An 11,158-nucleotide genomic window follows, 5' to 3' on the forward strand; every position below is an offset into this window, starting at 1 on the left:
AAATAGTGGTGGCTACTCAGAAATTACTGGGATTTCAAGCTTTGAACTAGATACTTCACCTATACACAAACCTTTCTTTAGTCACTTGCAGATCGCCTAAAGATCAATGTCCAGTGCCAATCAAGGTACTCTAGAGATAACCAAACATATTGGCATGGAAATGGTGGAAAGGACGTAGAGCCCTGGAAAGACCTTTGCATTACTGGTGCAACTGCTGAAAGTCATGGGCCATCTATAGCGGAACCTCAAATAACACTAGACATTGCTGTGTGGTCAGCTGAATTGATATCGCACTGGCTGTCCAGCTGAAAAGCTAGGTGGGTTCCTCAGGAGATGTTAACAATAGTGTCATGTTGGGGTTCAACTGAAGAAGAACAGATACCTAGTGGTACCTGAAAAGACATAGCAGTATCCTATGTGGCCTCCAGAAGCTTTTCCACCTTAATGTGTGACAAGCAATAACCTAATAAAGTGTTACATTTGTACCAAAAATAAATCAAAACATCAATATGTATATTTGAAATCTGTATTTTTAATAAAAAATTGAATCAATCATGTGACAATAGAAGCCTTCAAAGGGCATTTATTAAATCTCATGTAATGCCTTGCCACTATTTAATCAATGTCACAGAGCTACAATATTTTAACCAGCATTAATTGTAATGTAGCATTGAGCAGTGTGATTCAAGGTGATCCAGTCACCCCCACCCCTCATTTTAATAAACTCACCACTTAATAACTTAATTCAGCCTATGTGGGGAGCATATATAAACCACCAAAATATCAGAATTACTGTGTTTATTCCGAGCATGTATATGTGACATCAAAAAGCTGTAAGGAAATGGAAAACTGGATTTTGAAGGTCAAATTATTCCACAGAATAACTCCATTGATGCCAGCAGCATTATTATGAGTATGCATTTGCTTTCCTGTCGCAAGTCATATAAGGAAAAGACAGAAACAGTTTTAGAGAGCTTCTAAATTAGCTCCATCTCATCTCTCCCATCTCTTCTGTCCCAAATTAATTCCCCCTGTCTTCCTTAGCTGCAAATAGCAAGAAATGAAAAACAACCCAAACTACCATCACGCTTCCTGAAGCACATTTGTCAGTGGCAATTTTGAATGGAACATTTCCTGCCTAAAGAGGGAGTTGATTAATTTGTTCATGTTTAAACAAGAACTCAAGAGACAGGAACAAAATACATCTTTGTTTTTCAGATTACTCAGCCTGGAATAGACACAGTCCTGATGTAACTGGGAAGGCTGAATAGCTGCAGCCTCACCTGTATCATATGACATTGGCGTGAATGTCATAAGGGACATGGGGGAGAGAAAGAGGGGTGAAGAACTCTCAGTCGTTGTTTTCCTCTCAATTACCTTAGTGCAGGTTAAGTCAGCTACATCTGGATCTAGCCAAGGTATCTCTGTTAAATTAAAATATTAAAGTAGTATAATTTGAAGTACTCACTAGTGTTGGTAAAAGACAAGCTTGAGCAACAGGGAATTTCCATTTAAGATTAGTTCTGAAGAGCTAAATCTAGTCTACCAGTTCTGTAAATGCTCGCATGTTGTGATTAGTCGTTGGACAGGGCAAAATATACAGTTTGTTACAGGATAATGCATTCCTCCTGATACGCTATTTTGTTTGTTTGTCTCAGTACCTGCCACAAAAAGACTTGTTGAGACTGCTTTCCACAGCTCACTTTTGGACTAAAACTACTTATTGTCAAGAAGAGCTCCTACTGCTCCAATGATGATACCTATATTTTTTCCAAAAACTAGTTTTAAAGGATCATTGGCAACTGTCTGTTCAACTAGGCTTGTAGTGCTGCACACTCAAATACCTTCTATCTAGTCCTCACTTGGACAATAGTTGAAAATGCTTCTCAAGTAGTATTTCCGTGTGTTTGCATTTATGCAATTGCACATTAGTGTGGCTTAAAATCCATACTTCAGTGAAGTGTAGCATAGCCAAAAGATACTACTCAGTCAAGAGGACAAAGTAGTCACCATGATTTCTGTTAAGGAGAAGAAAATATAAGAACTAATATGAAGAAATATATTAAAATGTAGAAACTGAGACATCATAATAGACTGCATGGTCTGGGACAGTCTTGGAGGTTTTGTTTTGTTTTGTTTTCCATTTTCATTGGAAAATTTTAGAACTTTAGAAAACATTTTTTTAATTGAAGAGTTTTGATTAAAAAGTTTGATTTTTCCTGGAATAAATGAAGTCAAGATGTCTCACAGATTGTCTATTCAAATATTTTATGTTCATAGTCTCCACTAATCTTGAGACCTAGTTAGAATATGTCCTATACATTTTTCATGACCAAAAAAAAAATTATGGTAGGGAACCATAGAAACAGTGAGTTAGCAGATGTGGCAAATGGAGGAAAGTATAGAAAAAGAAATAACAATGTCTTTCATTCTTTTTAGTAAAAAAAAAAAAAAAAAAAGAAAAGAAAATTACTAATGAAAAATACAGATTTGATTTTTCAATGGACGGCAATCTTTGCAGTTTTGGAAAAGGATTTCAATAAGAGAAATGTCTCCTGAAAAAGTTATTTGGACAAGATATACAATTCCTCTCTTTTCTCACATTTAAGAAATTAATCTTCTAAAACAAAGTGTATTTTAAACAGACTTGACATTTCATTTCAGTTTAAAGGCTTTCAGTTGAAGAAAAAAAATCAAGTGATGATAATTTTTATACTGTGAAAATATTTACATTTAATTGTGCGATAAATGAAGAAATCACTTAAAGTGAACACATGAGCAACACAGATGCTACTTCACCTTCGTTATTTTCTGTATGTTTACAACTAAACTCACCTGAAGTTCAACTGTTAAATATTCATATAGTTGACTGTCATGGTTTAAACTGAGTAGGCAGTTAGGACCACGGAGCCACTCACTCACAGTCCCCACCCTCCCACCAAGTGGCATGAGGGAGAGAATTGAAAGGCAAGGGAGAAACTCATGGCTTGAGATACAAATAGTTTAATAAGACACAAAAAAAGAAGAGAAAAAAATGCATATAGAAAATATATTATGCACAAGTCTCATGAATGCTTTTCCTTTATAGCCATTCCAAAAGAGCAGAGATCCAGACAGCAGCTTGCACTTGAAAACAGTTGTGCCAAACAATCTGTCCTAGAAAAGAGACTGCTTCGGTCAAGAACAGCTAGTGCTAGCTACTAAAAAGGAGAAATTCTAACTACTATGAAGGAAATTAATATGATCCCAGCAAAACCAGCACAATGACCCGTACTAACTACTGAGAAAGAGATAGTGAGAAAAAGAAGGGATTGCTTCTGAAGAGTGGCTGGTTTCGTGCAGTTGAATGTTTCCCTAGACATCAACTGATCAGAGTACGGGAGTTCCTGCCTTTCTCCCACATAGACACCTGCTCTTGAAAACTAAATTTATGTGTTTATGATTTGGAGCCGAAACCTTCTTAAAATTCCTAGTGTTCAAATTTTAGAATGTAGTTGAATTGCCTTCTGATTTGTATACACTGCTTACCTGAACATAGTACAAATGTTGCAGTAGAAGAAAACTCGCCATCTGTGGAGGCAGCCTGTATGAAAAAAAAGAGATCATTTTTGGTTATAGTTTATATTGGTTCTTTGATTTTCTACAGTTGGATTACTTTAATTTAATTTAAATAAATGCCACAGTAGCTAATCCTATACTCAAGCTGTAAATTTATCTAGCAGTTGTGGGTATTGAATGAGCAATATTCTTCTCCTTCGGCTCCCAGGCTGTGTATGTAAAAGAATTTTTGTTAGAAGCCAGATGTGTACATCTGTATTTTATCAGTTAAATAAATACACATACAATACTTTATCAGTGACACAAACACAGTCCATATGCAAGCACACACACTCCCACACACATATTTATACTGTAAATATCTATATAGTTACTTCCCACTAGGTGATATACAGCTCAATAAAGTTATTCAAAGTGTTACCTTAAATTTTACAAAGACCCTTTTGACAGGCCCAGTTTTTAATTTATAAGGTGAAGAATAGTCAAGACTAATTTAAGTCAGAATTATTCAGTATAATAACTGGAATAGATATTAGCTTCACAAAAATTTATATTTTTGGTAATGTCCTTTTAGTCTATTTAACAAAAGCAGCAGGCACACTTTGTACTATGCTACCCAGTAGAAGGTGATACCAAAAATAGGATCAGATACCATGAAGTTTTGTTAAAAGTCATATATCCAACAGACAAACTGTGAATAAAAGGACTGATCTGATGTCTAGTGGCTTTTCTACTATTTGTCTACTTCTCTAAGTGAAAAGATACACTAAAGAAACCTTTAAGATTTTGAATGAGAAAAAATGACCTATCTATGAAAATTAAGAAAATTATAGATGTTTGGGTACTGTGTGTGCTGTGAAGATGGGGTATTTTCACCCCAGCCCAGGATGTGTTTCACCTGTAGTTTCAGCAGAAATTTATTTGGCTTCCTTGCATTCAGTCTTTCTTGCAGGTTTTCCTTACAAGAGGATAATTATAATGGTAAATCCTGTTTCAGATATCAAAATGGAAAATTATTTAACTGTGTATCAGCCTATTTAAAGCAGGAGGTTCTCATTGTTAATACTAAACATACCAAATATGCTTAATTTCACATTTAGTACAAGTTAATTTCCATGAAACCTATCCAATGCCATACTTTTCTTGTGCTGGTAAAGAGACTTTTTTTTTTTTTTTCTCCAGTTCCCTTCTAAAAGTAAATAAAATATTGAGGGGTGATGTTTTTATTTTTTTTTTTTTTAATTGCATAAGGGAAATCTAGCCACATGCATTTTCTTTTAGTCTAAGATGTGTCCTGATGGATATTCTTTCTGCTGAATAATGTGTCATTTTTGTCTGAATTTCAAAAGTCATAATGAGATTGGTGTTGAATGAAAAAACATTTTATAAAACCTCTCACTCACAGTAATGTTTGTACTCTCCTTAGTAGTGTCTCTGCTGAATAAATAACATTTCTAAGCTGATTTTACTGGTTTCTAATGCTTATAAAATGAAAGTAGTGATGGATAGCAGTGTTATTCAATCTTTCCGTGCTCAGGTCAGGAAATGTTGTGGCTAGACAAAAACGATACAACAGAGGAAATAGACACCACATCTGTTTGTAAGGCCTGATGATGGCAAAATGTTATTCCCAAGTTGATGGCAATAGTAACATATTAAGCATTATTATTACAGTTAAGCCAATACATTGTTATTTTAGTTTTTATTTTACCTTTTTCTTTTGCATACATTTTAGAAAATAGGTGAAATTATTATCATCTGAGCCCTTGGCTAAAAGTTCTAGATGTATTTCCTTTACAACAGTGCCTGCAACATGTTACATGTTACCCAGACAAACTAGAAAAAAAAATCCAACTTCATTTTAAAGATTTCTATTCCACTATTTCTAGTCCACTTTCAATGATATAGTTAGTTGGTTACAGAAAAAGAAAGAGTAAATAATTTAATATATATAAGAATGCAAAGAAATATCTTTGCAGAATGAGGACCCCTAATTTACTGAATAGTGTATTTAGCTCTAGTATTGTGTACATGTGAAGTAGAGGCCTGTGAAGCTTTGACTTTCCAATTTATTAAGAATTTTCCCTATATATCAAATCTAAATGAAAATATGTAAAAGAAAGGAAAATAGTGCAATATTGCCTTTCTTTTAGTATCTCAAAAGTAGTTGTCACTGACTTATACCCTATGTTTCCATTTTCATCCCTTGAAACATGATGGCCTAATTTCATTTTAGCAGAGTTGAATTTTACATCCTTCTAGTTCATGGAGTTCATGACCTTGACAAAGCCCAAACAATTTGGAGCATTTGCTGCTCTTCCACATATTATCAAATAATTGTAAATTTTAACTCTGAAACTTAACATTGCAGTAGAAGCAGGTTTAGACACATACCCTGTAGAAAGGTCATTCTTATTCTTTGAACCTCAATGTTTACTCCTACAGTAGTTTTGCTTATGCTATTTAGAAATCAAAAGAAACAACATACTAAATGCCTGGCACTAGTCATTGCAAAATAGTCTGGAAGAAGGTAGCTAATACTTGCTTGCAAATTGAATAGCATCACCATCTTAACACATTTATCAAGGAATTTGAAAAAAGAATTTGTATAATTAATACTGATTATTTTCACAGAGTTTGTAGAATCGTAGCAGTAGGAACTACAATTAATGTCAAAAACTTATCTCCATGGGGACATCCATTCTAGCGAACTACTTGAAATGAATAATGCAACATTTCAGGTAAAGCATTGAGTATACAGGCAAGATAGGACCATTTTAAGGAACTGTCTTAAGACACAGACCCCGCTACAGTTGGACTAAGTGAACACTTAATAATTTCACTTATAAAGTAACAGCAGTTATGCTTCAATTGATGTTTCCTGTGTATATATTAGAGAAAAAGCAAAAGTTGGTTTTATACAGATTGGTACATATTAGTTAGATCACCCTTCAAATACCAAAGGGTTTATTTAACAGGACAGTCACCGCTCCAGGAGGACACAAATCTCCTTTAGTTAAGGTACTGTGTCTACCAGTCTCGTGTCAATGCCCAAGGTGATCCAGGAACAATTAGGTGACACCATATACAATGCCTGAGTAGCTGAATCATGCCAATAAGACTGTAGGACATAGCTCTTGCTTTCTTTGAACTGATTCTACATGAACCAGAAAACTTTCCTGGAAAACTGTTCCTGAGGTTGCTTGGAAAGTGGCTCTGCAAGAAAGAGGATAGCTTAGCTTGAGAATGATCTGGTAGGTAACTTAAACAGATACACAATGAAGAGTATTTATTACAGACTACTTGAAGTTACTGTGGAGATTTTCTCTCCTTCCACAGTGCACAGGGGTTTTGATTAGGCAGGGTCAAGTTGACTGGCAGATCCTCTAGTTTTAACTAGCCAAGTGGCTTCTGCTAAATGTGTATCCCAATGCTTTAATGTCCCAGCACCCACTGTATCTCAGTGTAGTTTTCAGAGTTTAGAGTTTTAGAGTTTTTTTGAGAGAGGGCTTACGATGAGACTAAAATGTGGAATATGCATGCTCCAAAAACCCATGACACCTAGGAAAGCTTGTGTTTCTTTTTTGTTAATTGGTGGGCACATATCTGTTATTTTATTGATCACATCCATCAGGATATGAAAATGCGCATCATGCCATTTTATTCCTAAAACCTGGATTTCCTGCGCAGGTCCTTTGACTTGTTTCATTAAAAAAAACAGCTTTCAAAGCAATCTGGATTATTCTTCTCCCCTTCTCAAACTCTTCCTCTGCTGTGTTGCCTCACACAATGATGTCATCAATATACTGCAGATGTTTGAGGGCTTCGCCTTGTTTAAGTGCAGTCTATATCCAACCATGATAAATGGTAAGACTGTCCACTCCCTGGGCAGTTGATTCCAGGTGTACCAGCTGTGAAAGCAAATAGTGACCTGTACTCCACTGCCAGAGCGATGGAGAAAAAAGCTTTGGTGATGTCAGTTCTTGTGTATCATTTGGCAGCCTTTGACTCCAGTTCATACTGGAGTTCTAGCACGTCTGGTATGGCAGCACTCAGCAATGGTGTGACTTGACTCAGGCCTTGATAGACCACTGTTAACCTCCACTCTCCATTAGATGAGTCTTTTCACTGGCCACATGGGGCTGTTAAGGAGTGAATGGGTCTCACTAATCATTCCTTGAGCTTCCAGTCACCATAGCAACTTATGGATGGGAAGCAGGAAGTCTCAATTTGTGAGGTATTGTCACTGGTGTACTGTCCTGGTAGCAATTGGCACCTGCTGTTCTTTAACCTTCAGCAACCCCACCACAGACAGATTGTCTGAGAGATCCGGCAAGATAGACAGTTGTTTAATCTTCTCCATACTCAAGGCAGCTATGCCAAAAGTCCACTGGTACCCTTAGGAATCTTTGAAATACCCTCTCCTGAGGTGCACTATGCCAGGGACATATGGAGTCCCAGATCCAGTCACAATAGGATGCTTTTGCCACTCATTCACAGTTAGGCTTACCTCAGTCTCCAACACAGACAGCTCTTGCTCCATAAAAACAGATGGATTCTGCCCCATTGTAATCTGATGGTATTAGAGTACACTGCACACTGGTATCCATGAAAGCGCTATAATCCCATGGGGATCATGTGCCAGACTATTGAATTCACACTGGTTGTCCCTTTCCTCTGCCTGGCCAAAGGCAGGGCCCTTCTATCCCTGGTCATAGTCTTCATTACTTTATTTTTGTAACTGCAAAACAGAAGTCACTTCATCAGGGTCAAAAATATGATCAGTCCTACTCTGCTCAACAGACCAATTTTCCACGATGGATGCTTTTTGGCTGTTTTTTCCTTGCAGTTCCCATACCCACTTCCTTGTGGCTTCCCCACGTCACACAGGAAGAACCACAGGGTTGCACAGGGTATGCCCTACCAGTACCCTTTCTCTTGGACCAAAAATGGCTGACTCTTAATAGTTGAAGCCTTGATTAGAGTGCATGAGGTAGTCTTATCCTTCTTGGCTTCCTCAGATATTTTTTTGGGCAATGTGTCCACAGCCAAGACATAGGCTTACATATAAGAAGTGACATTATCTTCATATTCTCAGAGTTGTCTGGCCAGCTCATCAATAGTTGTTGTCTCTGTGTCTGTCCAGCTCATCATCACCAGGGTGTGAATGTATGACATGGGTATATTTCTACAAACTTTAAACAAATTGACCACATACATCGAATTTCATCTAGGTCTTTGGATGTCTGGTTGTTATCCAGGTCATTACAGATCACCTCCAACACAGCTAATTCCCTTGGATACTGGATACCTCCCTCAACGATCGTCTGTTTGCTCCATGAATTTGTGTGTTCTTCCTTGAAGGAATACCTGTCCTTCACACTTGACAGGAGCCACTGCCAAAGGCTGAGGACTCCTGCCTTTTTTCCAGTCCCTTTGTCAATGGCCTTATCCCTAGCAAGGGATTCTAGCTGTCTTGATTCCTTACTCTCTAATTTCTGACTATTGGCCTCAATATCCCTGTATTGCAGTAACCACCTGAGAATTAGCTCACCTGGTTGATGGCTAAAATCTTTTCGCACATTTCACAGCTCACTTAGGGATAGGGATTGGGTGGTTTATGTCTCATTTATGATTTCAGTCTCTTCCCCCTCCTTTTCTTGTGACTGCTTTGCTGCAGAATAGGGTGCCTCTTCTGATTCTTTCCCTTCTTCCTCTTAGGAGAAGCTTCTTCATCCCTTACTAAACAAGCTGACTTCTGCTTCCGTGTTTTCTTTTTAGTTATGGTGGTGACAGATGTAATGTCTGGTTTAGCCACGGTGTTTGTTGATCTGTTTTCTCTCTCTATTCCCTGAGGGTGCTGCATAATATCAAGCAGTTTTTGGTAGATGCTGGCCAAGGCCCAACACAGTGCAGTAAGTTGTGCTTCCTTGGAATGTCCATGGGATTTTTTTTTTTCAAACATTCTATCATTATCCGATAGTTCTGTGGGAATTAAGTTCCAAACAATTGGAGGTGAGAAGTTCTCTACATACCTGCCCATATTCTCCCACAGCTCTGCCACCCATGACCATACTCTTGTGGAGCCTGGGTCATATTCCTGAATTGCTTGTTAACCTTAGACAAAACTGAAGGAATATTCCTAAGAAATTCCAATAGAGGCATTTGAACTAGGATGTTCAGCATACTGAGACATTATAGTAATGAGGGAGAAAACACCACAGAAGAAGCTGGTGAGTGTGTGATTCTGTATTTCCTCCACAAAAAACATCTCAGAGTAAGAAGTGTAATATTTAGTATTCTCTATCAGATGAAGTGTAATAATGGCTTCAGTACAGAGCCCAAATACAAGACTATGCTCAAGGTCAATGTTTTAATAGCAAATCTCCCAGGAAAAATATTACTGATCACTAAGGAGCACAATAAACTGCAAAAGTCAACACCAATCTTTAACGCGTACAGCAAGAAGAAGAGCATGGCACAGATAAAATAAATAAATACCAATATTTTGACCCACAACTGTTAACAGATATAAATCCCTTCTAAAATGCTCTGGTCAACCTGTTATTATCTCAAACACTTTGAGTCTCTGTTTGGGCACCAAAAAGGGCTGTCATGGTTTAACCCTAGATGATAACTAAGCACCAAACAGCCTTTTGCTCACGCACCTCCCCTGCCCCGCTCCTTTCCCCCACCAGCAGGAAACAGGGAAAGAGAATTGGAATGGTAAAAGTGAAAAAAATCGTGCTTTGAGATAAGAACAGTTTAATAAATGAAATGTAAGAAGAAGAACAACAACAATAATAAATTGTAATGAAAAGGAAAATAACAGAGAGAAATAAAGCCCAACAAAGACAAGTGATGCAAAAGAAAACATTTGCTCACCACCGATTGACCGATGACCAGCCAGTCCCTATCAGTGGCTCCCCAGTGAATCTTCCTTGTAGTTTATTGCTTAGCATGATATCGTATGGTATGGAATATCCCTTTGGTCAGCTAGGGCCAGCTGTCCCAGCTGTGTCCTCTCACAAATTCTTGTGTAACCCCAGCCTATACACTGGCAGGACTGTATGAGGAGCAGAAAAGGCCTTGACTGTGTAACCACTGGTCGGCAACAGCTAAAATATCCCTGTGTCATCAGCATTGTTTTCAGCACAAATCAAAACCCTAGCTTCACACTGGCTACTATGAAGAAAATTAACTCTATCTCAGCTAAAACCAGCACACTCACAAGTTTTAGTCAATGCTATAACCTATGGACCAGCTGCATCTGATGCATGGAATAAAAGAGTGGTTGTGTCAGTTTGGTGTAATCAGGGATCATGTTACTCGGTGACACAGTTCATTCTGAAAATAAAATCTACCCAGATGAGCACAGCATTTTTATTTGTCCTTCAGCACAACAAACCAAATTCAAACACAGTTTAGACATGCAATCTTGTGTTTTGAGAGAAAAGAGCTGTTGACAGTTGCTTAATAGTGGCAGAATCACACCCTTCCATCTTGATTTTATTTGTTTAAATTTGAGGACAGCTAACAGTGTAATTTTTGAGGGGAAGCTATTATATTAAAATGCTTTATTTGTTGGTTTGCTTGGCTT

General features: G+C 37.5%; 1 long non-coding RNA gene across 1 annotated transcript; it reads right to left on the reverse strand.

Moving 5' to 3' along the window:
• Positions 1–3,056: 3,056 nt before the first annotated feature.
• On the reverse strand, positions 3,057–10,535 carry LOC309451290. The gene is made up of 3 exons (XR_014186224.1): positions 10,444–10,535; positions 3,529–3,583; positions 3,057–3,156 (listed from the first exon to the last, which is right to left on the reverse strand). It is a non-coding gene; the product is annotated as an uncharacterized lncRNA (long non-coding RNA).
• Between the last annotated feature and the right edge of the window lie 623 nt (positions 10,536–11,158).

Source organism: Streptopelia decaocto, assembly GCF_964273445.1.
Source record: "Streptopelia decaocto genome assembly, chromosome: 1".
NCBI lineage: Eukaryota > Metazoa > Chordata > Aves > Columbiformes > Columbidae > Streptopelia > Streptopelia decaocto.